General features: G+C 40.5%; 1 protein-coding gene across 4 annotated transcripts in view; it reads right to left on the bottom strand.

Annotated features, from left to right (window-relative positions):
- Nucleotides 1-19,672, bottom strand: part of LOC108701338 (protein TANC1) — a 134,884-nt gene extending 115,212 nt beyond the window's left edge. For 3 of the 4 annotated variants that reach the window (XM_018235801.2, XM_018235803.2, XM_018235805.2), the window contains exons 1-2: nt 19,305-19,672; nt 17,963-18,290 (exon numbers count right to left, since the gene is read on the bottom strand). The gene's annotated coding sequence lies outside the window, so the exon portion shown is untranslated. Of the gene's footprint in view, nt 1-17,321; nt 17,436-17,962; nt 18,291-19,304 lie in introns of all 4 variants that reach the window. The other variant, XM_041577582.1, reaches the window with a different exon arrangement.
- Nucleotides 19,673-23,471: the final 3,799 nt, after the last annotated feature.

Below are 23,471 nucleotides of genomic sequence, written 5' to 3'. Positions count from 1 at the left end.
CCAGTGCTGTCCAACATTTACATGTATAGACCTGTTACCCAAACCAGATTTTTTTGAAGTCACCATACATAACACTGTTGTGGATTATATATGGTGATTTTATATATACCCCCCTGTGGAGCAAGGATGTGCATAGAGTATGCCATGACATTGGTTAAAATCACCCAGACTTGGTTACAAGTAAACTGACCTCTTTATAAATAGTGGCTTGTTATGATTTATTATGTGATTTAATATGATTTATTAAAGAACAGATTATAAAGAAATGTGTATATATATATATACACAGATAAATAAAGATCCATGTAGAACGAGTGCACACCGAGAAATTTTTTAAAAAATCACGTATTTTTTATTTGAAATTTTTTTAAAACAGGCTGTCTGGATGCCGGCACAACTCGTGTAGAGGTGTAAGTTGCCTGGGTAAAAATAAAGCCCAAAAAGATAAGTATATACCAGAAGGAGGCTCGCACTCACAGGTCTTACAAAGAAATAACGGTGTTTATTAGTCAAAAATAAAAACGAACGTTTCGGCTAGAAAGGCAAGAGTGCTAGCCAAAACGTTAGTTCTTATTTTTGACTAATAAACACCGTTATTTCTTTGTAAGACCTGTGAGTGTGAGCCTCCTTCATATAAATACACATTGTGGAGGTGGGTCCATAAATATTACGAATATTTTTTTGCCAGGCGGCCCAGGGAGGTTAAGTTATGCCCCTCGCCTAATCCACAATCAATACAACACAATACCACAGTATATGACCTCATACACGTAGCACAAAATGCCTGAAATGACATAGGGAGAAAGGAATTAACCCTACAATGAAAAAAACAAAAAAAAGTATGTGACAGCAATTTACATAAAAGAACAAAGATTTCTTTATTTTCTTTTTTCCTTTCTTGTTTGTTAAATGCACTTATAATTTTGTTTTCATAATAAACACATTCATACTTGTTGCTGTTTTCATGCCACAGAGTGCATAATTTTAGTTCAGATGAGAAAGAGTTATTTGAGTAATTTGCAGTATTATCAGTAGCACACTGGCTCCAGCACAGCAGCTGATTTATGTGTTTGTTTGAGCTTTTTCCCATGGAGCCTAATGGAAATGTACAAAGCTTGAGAAGCTCCCACTAATAATATGATGTGATCAGCCTGATGTTTCCGCTAGCAATAAATATATACAAGAGAAGCAGGACAAAGCTGTATTTGTAGGAAACTAGGGGTCAATTACCACTTACATCCTAGTGCATTTTATCAGATATGTAACTAAGACAAGCAATGGCGAACCTAGATGATACTGGGCTCTACAGCTAATTTAAGTTTGGGCCCGAAAAGATTGCTAAGTTGACCAGTTCAACCCAGATATATTGAAGTTGCCTATTAATTAGGGTCTTACTGGGCCTCAACACTCCTGGGCCCCCCTTTGTAGTTATGCCCCTGAAGGCAAGAGCAACTGGCTTACTGTCACCCACGGACCACTACAAACAAATAGAGCAAGCCCTACTAAAAAGGTTTTTGATTTTTTTGGATTCCAAAAAGGAAGTTTAGGGATGTGCCGTACCCCCCCCCCTTCCCCATCCTTCCACCTTGCTATAGATTAGACTATACTGATACTCAGGTACCATAGTGCCATGTTCATATATTCCACATTTCTGGGTACTCATTTTTCCTATGGGAAAAACCAATAGCCTGGCAAACCATGGCCATGCACATGACTGGCACTGGCTGGGACCTCAGTGTACCAAGGCAAGCAATAACATTGTGCTGTGTGGTAAAGCACTACTCAGAATATTCTCTACAGCATACTTCAGCCAGTAGGGAGAGAAGACCTCATAGCTGTAGATGAAGCCAGTATCTATGGGTTCATGCGCTAACCCCAAAGTATAGAGGGCCACACAACTTCTAAGCGCATGGGTGCTAACAGAACAATCTTGCTCTCCACTGTTCACTTGTGCGTTGGGAAACAGCAAATTAGCCTTTTATTTATATATTCAATTTATTAACATGCCATTCAAGGTGCTGCACATTGTCTACAGCTTGCAATCATTGCCCTGCCATCACTCCGGTGCAAAAATGCGATCCTTATCCACTTGTCCAGCTAAGGGTAACCTTGCACTGAATAATCGGCCCTTTCGTAAAGACCCAACTAAATCTCAGCACTCTGTAACTGCTGTCAGAGCTTCTGTGCTCAGCAAACCTAGCAGTGCTGTGTTTAAGTCTTTAGCAGGGGCTATGCAAACATCATTTCCTATGAAATAAAAGTTGCCTTAAAACCTGGACAGTCTCATGTCAACTTACTTCAACATTGCAAGGAATATCAAGGGGATGAGACAATGGCACAGGCCCACATCCTACAGATAAACCACCAAAACATCATAGTCCCAGGGCTTAGAAAAGAATTTTAATTTGTGTCCAGGCAAGGACCAATGACTGTTTCTTGTGTCCAGGCAAGGACCAATCTGTCCGTAATCTTTTTTTTTTTGCAGAGCACATGGATGACTCTCACTCCTAATACAAGAAGCAGCCTCTTTGTAGACTAGCAACCACTATAGAAGCAACCAATGCCTTTGTGATATATCTTTCATGTAATAGGGTCACTATATATTCACTAAACTTTTTCCAGTGCCTATGCTTCTCTATTAAGAGCTGGAAGTATTTCTCACTTATTTACCCAGTTTTTTTACCCTAAGGGGTGCAATTGTGTGCCCCTTATCATCCCAGCACATGCACTGATAAAAGGATTTAATGAACTCTATAGTAGGGTTGCCATTACATTAAAATGCAGGGACAAGTCTAAATTCAGCTAGAAGGGCTGCATTGTCACATGCATTTATTAAAATAGTTTTAAGTCACCTGGGAACCCTACTCTATAGCATCTTTTAAAGCCACTAGGTTCATAAGCAGCCCTTTACTAATTGGATCAGTGAGGCAATTCATCAATATTGCAGTCAAAATCTACCCAGAGCCAATCAAAAGCAAATAAAAAAGGCAGAACTTACCTTACTGTGCAAGGGATATTGATGAGCTCTCTTGTTTGCCTGTCACTGGGAAATAGTCCCATCTGATATACGTAAGCCCAGGGCTACTAAGGGGTACTATCAATCATGTCAAGCCACTGTAATCTAAAACTCATATTCATACGCTGTGAACTTATTTTTCTGTCCCATACTGAAATGAATTCCAGTTATACTTGTTTATAAGAAGCCAAGTAACACTATCCTTCCTTTGTCCTTGCACCAAGTTGATGTACTTTGCAGAAAACAAAATATCCTGGTTATAAATATTCCTGGGTAATAGAGATAACTGGAAAATTTACGTATTTACAGGCTGCAAGCGCCAACTTTCACTCAGGAAATAGCAGCAGGCAATGTGTGTAGCACTAAATAGCAAGGCCAGCTAAATATCAGGCAGCGCAGCAATATGGCATTTCCTCCTCTGACCATGGCTGGTAACGGCCTGGCTCACACCCCTTCACTATACATGTTTAATTTACAATGAAATAATTTGTCGCACTACAAAACATACGGAAATTCCCTACCATACACATTACTGACACTGTCTCCCCCAATGTGGGTCTAAATAAAAATGCAGGTTTTGGGACAACATGAACAACTCAGTGAAAGGGTACAATACACTGGGAGAACAGTGGTAATGTCCCCATTAAGGGGGGGGAAGTAAATCTAGCCTAGCATTAATATGTTCTCCTTTAGGGTTGGGGCAGACGGGCAGATTCGGGGAGATTTATTCGCCTGGCGACTAATCGCCTCTTCTGCGGGGCAACAATCTCCCCGAACTGCCTTCCATCTGCCTTATGCCTGCTTGAATGAAGAATCACCTGCGCTAATGCACACGCGACGCTTCGATTTCTGAAGTCGCCTTAAGTTTCCTCGTGAGGCAACTTCGGAAATTGAAGTGTCGCAAGTGCATTAGCACAGGTTATTCTTCATTCAAGCAGGCGACTAAATCTCCCCGAATCCGCCCCACCCCTTAAACTCAGTAGCATTTGCCAGATTGGTGTATATGTAAAATATCTGCCTTGGATAGCAACTGTTGGTTCCAGGACATTAAACCCAAGTGGAACAACACACTGGCCCCTGAGAGAAAACACAGTTAAGGAGACTATTTATTTGCTATATGTTAGAGCTACTAGTTTTAGTTAAATCAGGTGTGACCTCTGAGTGCTTTGCACACATACACACTATCTGAATCTCCTCGCATTGCTTTTGCTTCCAAAAACACTTATCGATTGCTGTGGAGTACCATGACTCAGTACTAGAGATGCTACAATTCCCACCATCCACCAATCATTGGCACTTGGGAATTGCTCTAGTTTTAAGTTATATAAGCCAGCATTGTCACATTGTACAATACTAATTCTAATACACATCAATAAGGAATTTTACAATTTAAACAAGGAAGTCTTAAAAGGGCAATTCAACATGAAGGACCCCCACCTCCCGGCCGAGCCATTACTTAGCCTCCCGCTAAAGACCTGAGCAGCTGAGAGAGTGCTGCCAGTATAGCGAGTATTCTGACGAAAGCACCTTAAGGCTTGAACTACACAAGCGCTTTTGTAGGATGGTGTCGGATCGACAAAACGTATCCTACAAGTCTGATGTTGTCGTGTGGGTTAAAATACAATGGGACAAATACAAAAATCAGATGAGTAAACTACATGTAAAAATTTCCATCCGACATGACACAACTGTTAGATGTGAATGCTGCATGCTGTGTTTTCATCCGACAAGATAAAAACAGATGGTGTCTGAACGACTTTTTTTCCTCATTGAAATATATTGACTGTCTGATATAGGGAGGAACTCCACGGTGTGGCTCGAGCCGACACGTCACCATGTGAAGTAACGATTGCGATGTGTCGCATGTTCTGAAGATACAGTAAGTGAAGGAGTAATTGCAGGTAAGAACTACATTTATCCGACTGTCGGATGAAAACGCTGCACGCTCCATCCGTCTTTACATTCTAGCCTGGGGCATCAGATGTTATAGCATCCTAAAAAAGATTGTGCTGTTGCATGGTGTTGCGCAGCGTAGTGTGGTGTGGTCAGATCAAATCTGACCCACAAAATCTGATGAAAAACACTTGTGTAATTTTTCCCTAAAGGGTAAGTATAAAACAAATTCAGAGAGCACCACCTAGTGTACTATATGTGCAAAAATATGTGCACACCCAGTCAGTGCCAACACAGGTGCCACTATATCATCCAATGACAAATCTGTGCTTCCTACATGTGGCAACAATTTGGAAAATGTCCTCTCCTGTTTCAGCGAGATAATAACATCATTCACAAAGAAAGATCCACACAAAGTATGAGTTTGCTGAGGTGGGAGCAGAAGAACGTAACTGGACTGCACAAAGCCTTGACCTCAACCCAAATGAAAACCTGTGGGTAAAATTGGAATGCCTGTGTGAGCCAGGAATCATTGCTGAATATTAGGACCTAACCAAATGATGAAAGCAAATCTCATCAACATGTTCCAACTTCTAGGGGACAGTCTTCACAGAAGAGTAGAGTGTAGACGATATTTAAACAACAAAGACAGGACCAACTTCTTAAAAAAAAATTTTAATTGCTTTCTTAATATTTTCTAAATTAAATATTGGTCAGGCAAGTTTTCATATACTTTTGGCCATGTAGTGCAGCCTAACCCACACCACAACTGGTCAAATTCATTTATTGAAACATGTTGCCCCCTCTGATGTGCCTTAAGAGAGCCCAAAAGTCAGCAGGACATTAATAAAACATAATTTTTACTGCTGCAAGGTTGTGTGAGTTGCCATCCAATTAGCTTACTTATGACATACTTGTTTCAATGAATTATTAAGCACAGTTAAATCAAGGGCAAAACCTAGAATTTAAACAAACATTGCAGATGTAAAGTCCTATGTTTTGGCAGGCTGATATACAGTATATCAATTCTCTAGTATGTAGACAGAATAATGTTTATATATATATATACGCAGTATATTCTCTCACTACCCCAGGCTGTACTGGAAGCATCATCTCCCTTCCCAAGTTACAAGATGTTGACATGAAACAGACTTATTTTTTTCATACTGTCGTCTTTGTTCGTCCAACCCCACCCCACTGCTGAAATGACTAAATAAACCATTGTCTAGTTAAAAAATGCCACTGCTTTGCTTAAGCACAGAATTGGAAACAGAATTTCTAGGCCATAAATGAATGCAATAGACTCAGCATCTCATACTTAACACAAGTCAATCCTCTGAGACCATTTAAAGGTAGTATATAGCCTATGAGTAAGGCGTATTCTAGGTGTATGTACACACATACATTCATTTATGGCCTAAAAATTCTGTTACAACACACGTTTCAGTAAGCCATGAAAAAACATCACTGAGCACTGATTTCTGATCACGGTCTATAATATACATAATCGTATATGATATAGAGTAGAATATATATGGACTATACAGTTGTCTGTTTCACTGTTATATTTGTATATATTTTATGGAAGTGTTAGAAAAGTGAAACAGTTCTTTATTGTCACTGAAAATATAGTTTGTCATATAGTGGTGGCATTTCGACAGCTCAAACCTGATTTTAGCCATTAATATACTATGGTAAACAGTTCTGAATTCTCAAGGGTAAGTGATGTTATTCAAAAGGCTTTTAGAAGCTTTATATTCCATTTACATCACAGAGCAGCATATAATATTAAAAGTCTGGCCCAGGCCTAATATCCCATAATTCCTGAGGTCACCAAAGAGACAAATATGCAGCTTCGTTCAACATTTTCCAGATGGGACAATATTTAAGCTAAAAATCAAGCCGTTACTGCGTTTGACATACACTGGTATGTATATATACACATGCCACAACAAATCAAAATGGCTTTCTTCTGAGGAAAGCAGCACTGAGGTGTTTTTATTAAGAAGATTTATTTAAATAAACATTCCGGAACACGCTTTGATGAAGTGTTTAATACACATTTGTGCTTACTATTATGGGTGACCATCAGCACCAAAGTTAAACGGCCGCTGGCAAGGTGAGAAGCCTGCGGTTAGCTTTATCGACCAGGGCTTCCAGTGCCCTTTCTGCCCTTCTCATTGATGCTGCCATTTACCGCAGGGATTTTTCTTTTATTAAACACAGTACCCAACCATCTTCTCTTGCTCTGAAAGAAAACCTGCCACAAGTATCTTTGATTTGGTGTATGCACCACAAATATGATATCCTGCCCCGTCAGAATGGTCCCAAGCAAAATCAAACACACATTCTACAACAGCAGTGTGTACACTCACTAGACACTTTATTTATAGAATGCTGGGAATAGAAACATGGGTGGGAGGGGGTAAATATGAACTATCTGGAATGTGTCCATTAATATGTACTGCTCCTAGCATGGTTTATATCACTGGCACCAATGGCTTCTTTTGTCTGAAAGCAAACTGTTATTTCTTAGGATAAACTATATGTTTAGCTGATCTTCAGACAGGCTCAGAAGCCTAACAGTACACAAGCAGCGGCAACAAACATATCATTTGCACTGTGACCAGATTTGTCAGTGGCTTAAGCGAAGGAATAAAGAATAGCAGGCACCCACAACAAAACGCATAAAGGAACAATACAATTTGTATAGAGAATGTGTTAGATTCAAGCCATTCACATCAAATCTACACCAGCTGCACAAAAAACACTTCTTGGACATATAAGGTTGATCAAATATTTGCTATGCTATGCCCTAGCAACCAGACAACCATTGAAAATTCAACCTGGGGAGCTGCAGAACAATAATGTAAATAATGAATTAAAAACAAAAAAAAAATGCAAATTCTGTTGCTACCTCTCACATTCAGAACCTGTATGGTTTGAGATCTGCTGCAAACCGTAATGAATTCTGTTTAGACATGCACTGTACAGCTAAATTAAATATAAACAGAGGGTTTAACATATAAACATGAGGATTTACATGGATGAGGGACATCTGCAATTTTCAAGAATGCAACATTTGTTTGGTTTTTTTTCTCTGATTATTAAAATATCTCTACTTGCTCCTTGTATATGAAAATACTCCAATAAATAAGCCTGGCTGCCTCCTAACTGGATTATATCCGTGTCTGTCTCTGTACTGGTCATTTATAGAACTCTATTCCCAATCCAAATTGTCCGTGGCTCTTACAATAAAGCTGGACGCCTGTCAGACACTTCACATATTTAAGAACTCAATCAGCTTGCTGCATGTCTGGCCCAAAGTCATTTACAGCTGGACTCTTATTATAAACACAAGGAATTTGGACAGCATCCTAAAAGGAAAGGAGGGTGACCACTAAGGAAGACCTTATATTATACCATAGCATGTGACTTGGGTGGCCATAATAAACAGTTTCTGCTGGGTCAGTAGCTGGATAATTTATTTAAAAAACACACTGCAATTCACTAATAATTACATGTATACATATATAGTCATGCTGGCCTGCCAAATTCCTCCCTCGGTGTTTGGCCACAGTGCTACTTGGTAGAGCAGACCTGGGTGGGTAGGAAATACATTACATGTGCTCATAGCAAAGTTATTTTAAAATGGTTTGGACAAGTACAAGGCAAAGGCACTTACAATTTTAGTCAGTGAATAATCCAGTAGGAAAGCTGCTTCAGATCACATTTGTGGAAAACAGATTTTCATTTGATTTGTTTCCCCTAGCTCCCCCTAAGGGTCAGATATTTTGTTTAATAAATTTGAAGGGCAGTTTAGCTTAAAATGAACTTTTAGGATGATACGGTTAGTGGCATTCTAAGCGTTTTGTTTTTTTATGGATTATTATACAGATCTCCAGAAATTAACTGTTTCATGTTGCTAGGGTCACAGTGACATCAGCAACCAGTCTGTACCAGAGAAATATGAGAGAGGGTAATTAGCAGTAGACATTTTTAGCCCCAAGATGGAGGGTAATGGAGGCAATCATCACCACTGTAGAGTTTTTTCGGTTATAGATGTTCTATTTGCAGGTTTGTATTTTCTATATAGTACCATATATAGGGCAGCAGCCTCACAGGGCAGCCCTCGGATGTATCAGTCATGTAACTCCCAGCCCACTTTGGGACACGCTGCTAAACCTGAAGTGGAGCTGGGGGTTAACCACTCTTCTACGACTATGTAGGAACAGTCAGGTTTGCGCAACTGTCAACATCATATATACACGTGGTCCTGTGCTGCCACATGATAGCCAATGTGCCCATCCTCCTTCTTCTGATGAATGATGCAAAGCTGTTTCTTATGAGGCTGGGGAATCACCACCGCTCAAGGATTATATATGGGCAATCTGCTATTATTTGAGACCTGTGTTCTTCTTTCTGATTACATATGTTTTATCACCCTTCAAGGTTGGAAGCAAAAAGGTTGTATCACTACGCACCAAGTAAATCAGATTCAACTAGCATCTGATTTGCTTCAAACAACTGTGCTTGTTTTGACGCATCAGCCATTACTGGTTATAATTGCCCTTTGCAAACTGCACTTGAGGTTAAAATGACCCCTGCAGCCTCACAGCAACTTGTGGCAACAACTCTTCCACAGCAGCAAATCTTCATCACAGGAAACAGCAAGGAACATAGCAATGAATTTGAATCTATGGTAGACTGCAGTTGAAAGTTGGTTACATAAACACCACTTTAATTATTCAGCTATTAGCCCAAATCTTTAATTCAGTAGTGTTTGTGCCTTTATTTTTTTTGTGCAGAAAACCCAAAATGGCATGGCAGAACAGCTGGCTACCTCTCTGGCTCCCAAACAGCAAGAAGAAATTCAGATAACACACTCCCTTTTTGCTTCTCTATGAATTCATACATATTTTATCGGTGATAAAAGTGGTTATTCTGCAACCTTTTCTGCAAAGGGGGGTTGTCGTTTTATAGCTGAAGAACTTACATTTATCTGCCTCATTGAACAGCAAGACATTTCTCTTGCTGGTACATACTGCTCACTGCCCGCACATTAGACCCAACCTCATTTAACAGTCTCCGTGTGACTCATGAATGAGTGTTCACGCCGTTGTCACAGTTGCCGCAGACTGCACACAGCCGATGACAAAGGGCAACTATCTTTCTACAACACAGCAAATTCTTAAGTAATTTGCAGCTCAGTGATGTTTTTTTAAAGTCTGATCATTCATACAAGACTGAATTACCTGCAGAGCTGCCCAAACATGTCCTCCCTGATATTAACTGTTCAGACTATCTGCACCTCTCCAGGTGTACTTCTAAATCTGCATTATTCTCAGACAGTCAGAGGTATTTCTGCCCAGTGCTGAGATACAATGGCTGGCATCATGTAAAAGCGGAGAATCATGGGAAATGCTGAACAAGGCATTTGGCCACAATGAACACATCTCAGAACCCAAACACACATGAATCCTAAAGCATATATAGGTTTTATATGTCACAAATACGGACTCTATTGTCTCTATTAGTATTACTTCCACTATCAAAAAATAAAAATGTAGCCAATAAATGAAAATCTAATTCTACAAAACTTCCCAATGCGTACTCATTACAAGTTTTTTGATGGTTTTGCTTTTCTTTGTAAACGTAATCTGTTTCTTGCAATCCTTTGCTCAGCTAGTTCAGACTACTGACAGGGCCAGATTTCCAAGTGGCACTTCCAGATCGCCAACCAACCACTGCATTCCACTTTGCACACCATTTAGGAAATGGACCGTAAAGCAACTGACACTTGGGTTTTCAAGTGATACAGATGCTAAAAAATGTCTTTTTGAAATAAACATTCAAAGTTACCTATAGATCATGTTGATTGTTTTTTGCTGAGAGGTTTGTTTTTGTAAATTATTTTTCATTGAAGTTCCTAAACCCTGACTGTTTTGCCAACCTGACTGTCCCATCTCAGCCTGCCAGTTAGAGTTTCTAATGCTAACAGACTCCTGCTGCACCAATATGGCAGCCTCCTCATAGACGAGCAGGGGGAGTCAGATGGGTAATGTAAAAGCTTCGAGCAAATACTTTATGGCAAAATTATGAGTAGCAAACAAAGCCAATACTATGATAGATGTAAAAATGGTTTCATTTCTTGTGTCAGTATCTCTTTAAATTATGAAGTAGTTTGATGAGAGATATCAAAACACTGTAAGTCAAAGAATGCCTCTCACCAACTGAGATGCAGCACATGCAGCCCCCAGAACCACAATTCTTTACCAGCAAAGTGCACTGTCTTTATGGAGGAAAATCTCAAATCAAGACCTCACTGTGGTTTTTTTATCCCAGTGGGCCAGTCCAACATTGGTTGCCACAGACACTTAAGGTTACAGCCACTCATTTTGGCATTGAGAATGAGAAATACATGACATAAGGGAGGTAGATGCTGCTGATTTTTTTTTAGTAAGAGTCATTCCCTGGTCCCTGTTAAAGGGGACCCGTCACCCAAACAAAATTATTCCAAATCCTATTTTATCATGTTAGTCAAGCAAAATGAACTTTAATTACACTGTATAAATTATTTGAATATTGTTTCCATCAGTCTGGGAACTCATAATTATATTAACCAGGAAGGAGCCATTTTGTGGGCACTGTTATTAAGGCAAGTCTTGTATCACCTCAGAATCTTGTTTGTGCACCAGGGGACAGGGACCCAATGTCCATCCCCATGCCCTGGTTACACAATTAAATCGTTAAGAGAGCTGGGGGAATGTGGAGAGAGCAGTGACATCTAGGAAGTGCTGAATGGAAAGTGAAAGTAATTGTTTGCCCTACCTCTATGCCTAGGCATAGAGGAGGGGTAGGCAATATTTGATTGACAGCTGATATTTTTAAATGAGTTTACAACAGCTATGAATGCTTTAATAAAAAAAAGAAATTGGCTTTCATATTTAATTTAAAAAGGACTTTTAGTATACAGATTTTTATGTCTGGGTGACGGGTCCACTTTAAGGCCTCACTTCGAGTATGCAGTACAGTTTTGGGATCCAGTCCTTAACAGGGTTGTTCACCTTCCAAACTATTTTTCCAATTCAACTGTTTTTAGATTGTTCCCCAGAAATAAAAACATTTTACTTTCCATTTTTTTCAAAATCTAAGTTTAAAGTTGAATGTTCGTGTCTCTGTTGTTTCAGTCTGACAGCTCAGTAATTCAAGGTGCAGATTCTAAACTGTTACAATTTTGCAACACTTAGTTGATACATTTTTCAGCAACTATTGTATCAATTCTAATAGTTGCCTTTACTGAAACCCAGAGATTCTGCTCAGCAGGGACAAAGATAAGAAATGTATCATCTTAATGTATCAATATAGAACATTTTACAGGACCTGCGAACCACCCCCCACCCAGAGCCACTTTAGAAGGTGTAACATTAAAATGTACACTTCAATATTAGAAAAACTGTCACACATAGAAAATAGGTAATAGTAATTAGGTAGGTGGTTCTTCACACTGAGGGCAGTGAAGTTGTGGAATGGCAGATGGCAGATTCTATTAGTGCCTTTAAAGGGGTTGTTCACCTTTGAAATAACTCTTAGTATGATTACTGATTACTAGTATGATTTTTTTTTTTTTTTAGTAATTTAGCTTTTTATTCAGCAGCTCTCCAGTCTGCAATTTCAGCAATCAGGTTGCTGCGTGACAAATTACCCTAGCAACTATGCTTTGATTTGAATAAGAGACTGGAATATGATTAGGAGAGGGTCTAAATAGAAAGATGAGAAATAGTAGCAATAACAATAAATGTGTAGCCTTACAGAGTTTTTAGATGGGGTCAGTGACCCCCGTTTGAAAGCTGAAAGTAGTCATAAGAAGAAGGCAAATAATTAAAAACATCAAAAAATAAATAATGAAAACCAATTGAAAAGTTACTTAGAATTGGGCATTCTATAGCATATTAAAGTTAACTTAAAGGTGAACCACCCCTTTAGGTTAAGGTCACACTGGGAGATTTGGGGAGATTTAGTCGCCCGGCGACTTCAGAAACTTCGGAAAACATAGCGCAGCGAGTCCCATGCCGCAGGTAATTTCTCATTCTAGCAGGCGGAACACAGGGGGAAGCATATGGGGAGAGTAGTCGCCCCAAAGAAGAGGCGATTAGTCGTCGGGCGACTAAATCTCCCCAAATCGACCAGTGTGGCCTTCTAGCAGGCGGAACACAGGGGGAAGCATATGGGGAGAGTAGTCGCCCCAAAGAAGAGGCGATTAGTCGTCGGGCGACTAAATCTCCCCAAATCGACCAGTGTGACCTTACCCTTAAGGCCCAGGGCACACAGAACTTTGGCTCTGCTGCTCTTAGTCTGAAGGTTTTATTGCAGGCTGAGAGAAGCTGATCTGCTCCCTTACACACCTCAGTAAAACTGCACTGACAAATAAAGCTTCTACCTCTGCTTAGCTACACCGAGAGAAGCCAAGCAGGGATCTGCCCTAAAATGTCTGTTTACGACACTTTGTGTAGCCAAGCAGAGGTGGAAACTGTACTTGTCAGTGTGGTTTTACTAAAGTGTGAAATGGAGCAGATCAGCTTCTCTCAGCCTGCAAAAAAAAAAAAAAAAGAAAGAAAATGCAGACTGAGAGCATCAGAGCCAACACTCCACTCACTGTGCCCTCAAGCTAAGAGTGGCTTGGATGGTTTTTTGAACAAGCATAATATTAAAGGCTTTTTTGACACTATAATCTACAATTAGTATAAATATTGGTATAGGGATGGAATCTGTTATCCGGAAACCCATTATCCAGAAAGCTCAGAGTGCACACCGTAAACTTACGTTGTGTGGTGCAACGCATAAACATTAATCACATGGCAAATGCAACTATAAATGCCCATGGGTATGTATCTTTATATACAAGCCTTATACACAACCTTTAAGCTAATAATTGTGCTGTTATGTGAGCCTGCCTTCTTCACCCACAAAAGAAAATAATCCTGCTGTGTCTTAAAAACTTGCAAAACATAATTTCTAGTTATCCAGACAGGTCTTCAGTCTTTTGTCTGTTCTGCAGCACAATCCTTACACCCCGAGGCACATATACATGTGCTAGTGACTACAAGTTGCTAAACACTTGATCCACATTCAAGTAATAGACAAATACATTTACTTCACATTGTTAGTGAGTGACAAAAAGCACCTGGCGTATAAGGCACGTCTTTCACGGGACATTCCCTTGTGTCCCAACGGCAGCGGGTATAAAGAGGTGGGATGGGGTTGTCACTGTCCTAAGCAAAGAGCTGACTCCTCTTCATGGACAGACGTTTTTCCAAACATTCATACGACAGAACCGGAGTAGGAAACGTGGGAACAAAGTTCTGCTTTGCTATATTTGTGCTTCTGTATGGACACCAGTCAATATCATAACTCAGAGAGAGAGAGATAGAATAATGTGCCAAATATTGTAATATTTGAGGAGACTAGAAATGACTGAGGATTTCTATTATGAAGATAAAGGCACAAAGCACAAGGGCAAGTGATATTACAAATAAGGCGAAAGAACAACAATGGTTATAAAGCTATGTTGTACAGGTTCTTTGTGGCTTTTGTGTAGTACAATTATTCACACATATTATATAAATAGAGAGAATTCTATTTACTAAGCGTTTAGAGGTGGCATATACATGGCTCCTATTTATGATAAGCCCAATGGAGCCTAAAAGCAAATAATACCAAAGTCCTGTGTAGTCGATTAACGAAAAAGCCTGGCAAACAGATAAAGAACCAGTTATGAGCCAAAGTGCTCTCATATCAGAGATGGAACAAGCTAAGGCAAAAGGGACATTCCATAACAATCTGGGCACAAAGAAGGCAATGTTTAATACCTAGATGGAGAAAGGCTTCTAAGACATGACTAAAATGAGGTATTGGCATGCTGGATTGCTCACAGCTATAGTACAAATTCTATACCAGTAATCAGGAGTGCTTAATGGTCCCAGGTGGATATCACATTTCATTTTATTTTGCAGAAGAATGTTCTTTTCTGCCGACTGCACACTTGGTGTCTAGCAACCCAACTAAAAACTTGGTATAACAAGCCCAGTAAAGGACATGTCATATTATTCCCTGCTGCTTTAATAGCATTTTATCCGATTTCTGATTGAAATAAAAGATGTTACATGTCAAACATCAGCGTTTTATATGTTTATAGTGGTTATATGCAGCATAAATCAAAACTGGAGCTCTAGGGATTTAACTATAGAACAAGCTAACCCTGTGTCTCCTGGGAGGCCGTGACTGATGAGATTTTTCAATACATGGTTATGAAAATTTTGCAGTGGGGCCCATTTACTTCTCGTTATGCCAGCTCTTATACTAAAACATAGAAATATGCGAATTAACTTAACGCCAGACAAACAGTGCCCAGGGCCACAGAAAGGACTGACTATCTCAACTACAGAAGCCTGCAGGTAGTCAGAAAACACCAGCTCATCATCAATAATAATAATGTTAGCCTGAAGCCTGAAAACAGCATGACACAGAGCCACTCCCACCCGCAATCAAACAATATAACTTTGTGACTCAACAAGTGTTATAAATTTACAGCTATACAGAAAAATCGCCCTTGGAGTTCCATGACTTATATAACCAGCAGCCTCCTCCATTTTATGGTAATAGGACATCTCATTAACACCAAATAACTTTATATTTAATAATAAGGGGTAAATTATTCACTTTATCGATTAGCAGTAGGGGTACATTATCCCTTATAATATACGAGTGATACTCAAGAGTTCCCTGTATAACTCAGCCTGCAGCCTTGTGCCTTCATATGGTCACATAACTCTTCAATGACTTCTCATATCCTTATAATTTACAGTAGGGGGTACATTATCCTTTATATTACATGAGTCGTACTCAAGAGTTCCTTCTATAACTCAGTCTGTAGCCTTGTGACCAGCGGCGATCCTTGCCTCTTCGGCGCCTGAGGTGGCCTTCCATTACCACCCCCACCCCTCCTCACGGTGCTCACCATTTCAGCGCTGGAGGGGGTTGGGGGCAGGGGACATTGCTAGGGCAGAGAGCGCAATTGCGATTTCTGCACTAGAAGAGCCGAATTTTCAGGTTGAAAAACAGAATTTCGGCTCTAAGTTAACATGAGCGGCATTTTTGCCGCCCCTGGCAACCAGGGGGGGCGCTGCCGCCTGAGGCGAGTGGCTCAACTCACCTCATTGGTGGAGCGCCCCTGCTTGTGACTTTATATGGACATGGGCTTCCTTGGTGACTTCTAATAATAATTTACAACAGAGGGTACATGTACCTCTTCTTGTAATATAATAGGATATAAGTCATTGATGAGTTATATACAGAGAGAGAAAAGTAAATACGGTAAGTAAAGTAAAGTCATGGGGCCTTGAAAAATAAAGCAAAAATGTTTATTCAAATAAAAAGTAAATGAAATAATTAAATAAAAGTTGCTACATTATTTTTCAAGACCTGATGAGTGCTATACTTTGTTATTTCTACATTTGGTCCTATCAGCACCCAGGCTTTTGATTTTTAAGTGTAGACTGACACACACACACACACACACACAAGATGGCTGGCAGATGTTTCACCAGTCAGCAGTACATCCGGTCACCTTGGCACCCATCTGATTGCATTGCACCTGAGTGTGAGCAAGGCACCTGAGGAATGCGAGGTATTTGAAACAGGGTTGAGTGAAATGCGATACCCAAAAGTTTAAAGGTTATTTGTAAACGTAACTCCAACTGAAAGTCGTATTTGTTTATCCTTTTCTGTTCTCCAGTTGAGACTCTTGTGGTCAGCTGGCTTTTGCTACATTGTTCCAAAAGTCAGAAGCAGGAATGCAGAGGATACAGTCACACAGATACTGCTTGATAATAGCAATTACATTTGTGATTAAATGTAAAATCACTGAAAATGTTAATGTATATAGGAAAGTTGCTTAAAATTACATTTTCTTTCATGTGGGGCCCCCATAACCATTTACAGAGTTAATGTTTGCCATTCTACGTTTCAACCTTTTTAATGTGCTGCACGACTTAGCTTTCTAGCAGGCAAAATCTGGACTGGAAAGAGAGCGAAGGAGACTTTCGATAGGCAGCTATATAATAAAAACAATGACATAACCAATATGCATTGCTGACCACCACAAAGGAATCTTAGGAATGTGACCAGTTCTCTGTAAAGATCAGGCACAGTAATTATTACCTCCAGGCACAGTGACACAAGCAATTGACTGGCAATCATAGGCTAAACACTTCACTGTCAGAGGGGACCACGAATGGGAAGCAAGTGGCCAGCAATGTGAGCCCCATGACTGGGATTGGGTTATGGAGGCTCTGCTGTACCACTTGCCATAGTGAGCAGCTGTAATCTGAGACCATAATTTGCCCCCACTTACCTTACAGAGTCCACTGGTGCAGCGTAGGTGCTAAATTGGGGTTCAAACTGTGGGGGCTGAGACTTAAGCTATTATTTGCTTCTGCCTGTGGGAAGCAGTACAGCAGCTCTGTGCCTTTATAAAAACAAAACGAGTGATGCCTCAGTTAGTCTCATAGCATACAACACGCTTTCCAGTTGGCTGAATATAACTCAAAACCACCTCCCTGCTGGCTCCCTCATTTGAATAGGAAATACTGGTGTTTTTTAGCCCCCAAAAGCCAGTAATTGCTAACAGAGCTCTACCAGCTACAATATATTCTACCACATATATACTATGTTTATATTAAACCCCTATAAGATATAACTGAATTTGCAGCAGAAGAGGAAAGCAAGGGCAGTTACAAAATAGTCATACCACGCCATGCAGCTGTGCATAGTATGTTTGAAATGCTGGAAGGGCACATCTGCTCATGGGAGGCTGCCATGCACCCAAAAATTCACCATGACGCCAGGAAATTTAAAATGATGATGTTGAAAAATTCACAACATGCCCTGAAATCCTTCAGCAGAATAATACACATTTAACATCTGTAGGCCAGGAGCACACTTCAGGTCAGACAGTCAGCGTTGGGTTAAACTGTGCCTTCCGGCTGTGCTTACCTCAGGTTGCAGTCAGGCAGATGATTCAGGTGAGCAGTATGGAGTGGGCAAGAAGATTACGAGGAAGAAGAGGTGGAACTAGAGCTCTGCCAGGACATGTTCCTTTCCCTCTGTCATTCCACAGTGCTGGGCAGACAGTACAGCCTAGTGGAGCAGCTTCTTGATCCACACACACCTTGATTCTGGCTCGGATAAATACACAACCGCAAGTCCTTTGGTTTGTTCTGTCAATCTTAATGCAGTTTCTTTGGAGACAGGGACATCCAACCTCTTTTAGCACCGCTCCAGTATCTAGCAGCAGCACAATGCCCAGCCTGGGGCAAGAGACCTATGAGAGGATGTACAATTCTATTAGGGAAAATGATAAAACTGCAGTGAGTTCATTTCATTTACTAATGAGACATGAGCATACTAGTTGTTAATTTCCAATACATGGGTTTGCTCCTTGTACTCTGCCCAATAAGTGGAATTAAAATTGCGCACTAATGAAAAATATCTCTACAAAAAGTTATCTTGCCCCCCCTACTGACTCACTCCGAGTGTCAATCACCCTCTCTACCACTTTCTGCACATAACAAATTTAATATTGGAACTTGGTGCCAATCGCCCACTATTCCTTCCTGAGTAACATTCTCTTCTACCTATCTGCCCTGCTGAATCTTCCCACCCACAGCCACTCTCTCCTCTTCATACCTTGACCTCCCCAAAGTTTTACTATGGCCTCTCCCTACCTTGTAATACTCACACTGCTATTACTTGTCTCTGTAAATCACCCTGCCCACACTGTTACTTCTCCCCTACCTCCCCCTGCCCACACGGTTACTTCTCCACCACCTTCCCAGCCCACACTGTTACTTCTCTACTCTCTCCCCCTTCCCACACTGTTACTTCTCTACTCTCTCCCCCTTCCCACACTGTTACTTCTCTACTCTCTCCCCCTTCCCACACTGTTACTTCTCTACTATCTCCCCCTGCCCACACGGTTACTTCTCCACCACCTTCCCAGCCCACACTGTTCCTTCTCCCCGCCACACAATTTGTTCTTACCTACTTCCCCTGCCCACACTGTTACTTCTTTCCTACCTTCTGCTACTCACATTATTACTTGTCCTTCTCTCCTACTTACACTATCATCAATTCTCCCTCACCTTTCCTTGCCCACAACATTGCTTCCTCCCTTCTTATAATATGACTTCTACCTAGTAACCTACCACTACTCACAGTATGACATGCCCTTCCTTAACTCTCACTTCTCCCCACCTTCCCCTGCCTCCACTAGTACTGTGTCTCTGCAGACTCTGTTACTCCTTCTGCCCCGCAGCATATCATCACTTTTCCTTACCGACTCTCTTTTAACTTTCTTCCCTCTCCCGCCGCAGCTCTATCCCGGTACAGCCGACTCTTCCCGTGACGCAATACACCGGACCTCTCTCTGCAGCGCCGCTCTTCCTAATCCTCAATTCCTGCTCTGCTTCCCTCACGGCTCACGGCAGCTAATCCCGCCGGACTCACCCCGTCTCCCTCCAGCAGCTCTGCCCCAGCGGGCGGCTCTCAGTGAGCGCACTTCTCACCAGTGCACCGCCTACTGCAGTACTAAAAGCAAACATGAGGTGGCGCACTTAGCTATGTTCTCCGCACAGCACGGAGTGAAAGGTACAGAGAGAGTCAGAGAAGCCTCAGAGCAGTTGCAGTGTTTGGATATGTAAATATTTTGGGTCACACCGTGACAGAACTTCCCCCGGGTGAAACAGCACAGGTTTATGGGAAGCGGAACTCTATGGGAAGGATAACTTCATTTGCATGTGAGGTGTCTCGAGTATTTGAGAGATCCGCCCAAAACGATAAAAGACCAGTGAAACACAAATGGCTCCTCTGGAATCAGCCCCCAAATTACATATTTATGATATATAGTGAATACATTATCCCTTCATGTAAAATATAAGGAATTAAGTTGAGGAGTTCCATGACCATGTAAAAACACCAGGCCCAAGGCACCGTTTATATAGTGAATAAAGTACCCTCTCTTGTAAATTATAAGGATATTATAAATCACCAAGGAGTTTCATGGGCAGAGTGTTTTTATACAGGTCATGGAACTCCGAGGTAACTTCTAATATCCTCATATTTTGCAGCTGGGGGTACTTTATGATAAAACACAAATTTCAGTGAGTCATGTGACAGAAATGACATCAGAACTCACCGTGCATAACTGATGACATCAGAACTCACCGTTTATAAGGCTATAATTTACAAGATATTCATGGCTTTTGTGTATTATTAGGATATAATTTACAGCATATTCATGGCTCATGTGTATTATACAGGGAAAGCGCCCGCACTTACATACCTCCCAAAATTTGAAAAAAGACCTGCCAAACCCCATGCTCATTTTATGGCCACACCCCCTAAATACCACACTTCTTTTACTAAATTTGGCAGGTTACGAAAAGTTTGAACACATAGCTGGGGGTTTTAGGGTCATGTTTTATGTGTTATTCAAATTTTGCTAATGAAGGTGAATTGCCCTTTAAGCTGCAAGTCACAGTTTCCACAAGAGATCGGCTTACCTTAAATAGTTACAATTGTATCTTTGCTTATCTTACATTGTTACAAATGTATCTAGGTGCAGCTGCTGAGAACTCTGGGCTTAAGTTTTAGAAACTGTGTATCTGTGCACTGTCCCGTGCAGGAGATCAAAGAGAAACTCAGGATGTTTCAGTAAGAATTCAGATTCAGGGGTCGGAGTTCACAGCAGCCATTTTACAGGTCTTCGGTAATCTGAGAATGAGACCGGCGGATCGGTGCATGCAATTTCCCGGTTTGCAAAAAATGCGCATGTGCCGAGATGGACAGAAATTTCCGAAGCACCGGAAGAAGACATGAAGACCCGGAAGATGGCTGCCGTGAACTCCAATCACTGAATCTGCACAGAGAGGTAAGTAAAAAGTTAGGGGGGGTAGCATCTAGGCTGGGTAGGAAGGAGGGTGGGTCTATGTGGGGTGGGTGTAGGGTTTTTTTTTAATAAGAGGTTTGTTTCTCCTTTAAAGCACCAATTGAACACACTTGTCCTGTCCTTATGTGATTATATACTGTATATAAATAAATTACACAAGAACCATAAATGTGTTGTAAATTATATCCTTATAATCAGTTATAAACTCAGTGATGTCACCAATTATAATCGGGGGGTTGATGTCATTTTTGTCATATGACTTACTTGGGTATTATAATAAATAAAAAATATCAGGATGTTAGAAGTAGCCTCGGAGTTCGATGACCTGTATAAAAGCACTAGGCCTTTGGCCTCAAAGTCATCAAACGCCTAGGTGACTTATAATATATCTAAATTTTACACTAGGGTGTTCATAGTTATTTATTTTTAATAGTGATGAACAAAAAATACATTTATTGAACCACATTATTTATTAATGTTTTCGTCAGCACTAGAGACCTTTAACCTAACCTAATATTAAGGTTCTAATATGTTCTTCAAAAAGGTAGTTCTCCTTAAAATTAGTATGAAACAGACAGTCATAGTCTGAGACAGGGATTTGTTGTTATATATATTGTATTTTAGTGCATTAATTTTTGACAGCTTAGAGAACACAAATCTGTGTTTTTGGCATTTGACCTGGGAGCCATGCAGCCTGTTTGGAATCTGAAGGCAAACACACAGACATCAGCCAAACAAACTGATCTAAATGCATGGTTGGCACTGGCTCAATTAAATTATTATCAAACTCATCTACAAATACAATAAATGTGTCTGATGCTCTGGGTGCATTTTACATGTGCCACTTTAAATTGCTTTTAAAATAGGTGTATGGAGATGCTTTAATCACAGCACCAGCAGCAGTTAGAAATAAATAAACCAATTCCTGTCAAACACAGAACTTGTCTCACGAACATTTCATAAACAATGAAGCTAGTAAACATAATACAAGTGCTTATTTTAGATTTGCCATTCAGCTTAAGCTGGCCATAGTCGTGCAGATTCAGCCTTCTGTCAAACGAACGATTGTCCAGTCCAATCTTCCGACCTACAACATCTATGGCCAGCTTTAAGCTGGCCATAGATGTTGAGATTTTTAAAAGATCAGATCCTCATCGTGAGACCACGATCTTCTCAGAACGATCGTACGATCGTACGAATTGACCATCAACTAAAAAGACCAATTTGCCAGGAAAACAAAGGGGAGCTGCCTGCTTGGCCCTGCAAACATAGAGAGATTGCACTGGGACCGACAAAGATTTTTTGACCTGGCCGATCAATTTCCTGACAGATGTCGGCCGAAAAATTGTAAGATGTACGATCGTTCAAATCTCACTAACCGCACAATAATTTCGAATGATTGGTCGGACTTCCCTAAAATCGGTCGTCGGCAAGAAGAATCGTCGTGTCTATGGGGAGCTTAACCATTCAGATTAATATAAAGTTGTAAAGAGAACAAATTACACAATGCCATTAACTGACAGACAGCAATTGTACGAAAGTTATGTCTGACAGTAGTGACAATCTCCCATTGATATAGTCAGATAGGCAATACATGCAGCGATATAAATCTTCTAACCTGTCCAATCAATTAAACGACTGATTGCCATGTTATGAAAAATGTCAGGACAATACACACACACAGTCAGAAAATCGTGCAAACCTTCATTTCGTACAACGTTATCTTTATGTCTATGGCCAGCTTTAGACCACAGACTACATCTGATGGACACACTATAATGCAGTGGTTGCCAGAGGGACCTGGCTGGAGGTTATTTAGGATGGGATTTGGGGAGAATATCTCTCCTAGAAACACCTGAAAGCCCTAGATATTTCTAGAACTGTGGCTCAGTGACTGATATTCCAATGAATTCCTGTATCTGCAACCTGGGCATTATCTAGGTCCATCCTGTCCACTTAGGAACCCAACCTCTCCCGCAGCAGTGTAAAATTCCAGTAGCCATACCAGCACAGATACAGATAAAGGGCACATACTCTGATTTGTTAGTATCTACCTTTAGTAATATATATTGAAACCATTACTGTACTTATTTCATGGCTATATTGGTCATCCAGTTGAAGGCAAACTTCCTCTGGGACCTTTATAAAACACTCACTGTGTGGCAGTTAGCCCATCCCAACAGATTAAAGTCGCTATCCTATTGTACTGAATACAGTTTCATAGTTCTCAATGCCCCCAGAGTGACCCCTGAGAAAACATGATAGGACGTTGTAGGACACTCAGTACAAACAAGAATAACAAATATGAATATTAACCAACTAGACTAGAGAAATGAATAGTCAGGACAAAGGACAAATGAGTATTGTTTATTTGCATATATCAGTTGTTCTTCATTTAGTTCTGCAGCTTAGCTTTATAATATAGAAGCGTTTTTTGGGTTGAGAACCCTTTACTAGCATTCTGGTCACTATTGGTATAAAAGCTCTCTACTAACAGTGCATACTCCATATATACTTGTACATACTTGTTGAGTACTATAGCTGGCTGTGCTTGAA

Source organism: Xenopus laevis, chromosome 9_10L, assembly GCF_017654675.1.
Source record: "Xenopus laevis strain J_2021 chromosome 9_10L, Xenopus_laevis_v10.1, whole genome shotgun sequence".
Classification (NCBI taxonomy): domain Eukaryota; kingdom Metazoa; phylum Chordata; class Amphibia; order Anura; family Pipidae; genus Xenopus; species Xenopus laevis.
This window is presented reverse-complemented; position numbering and strand designations above follow the sequence as displayed.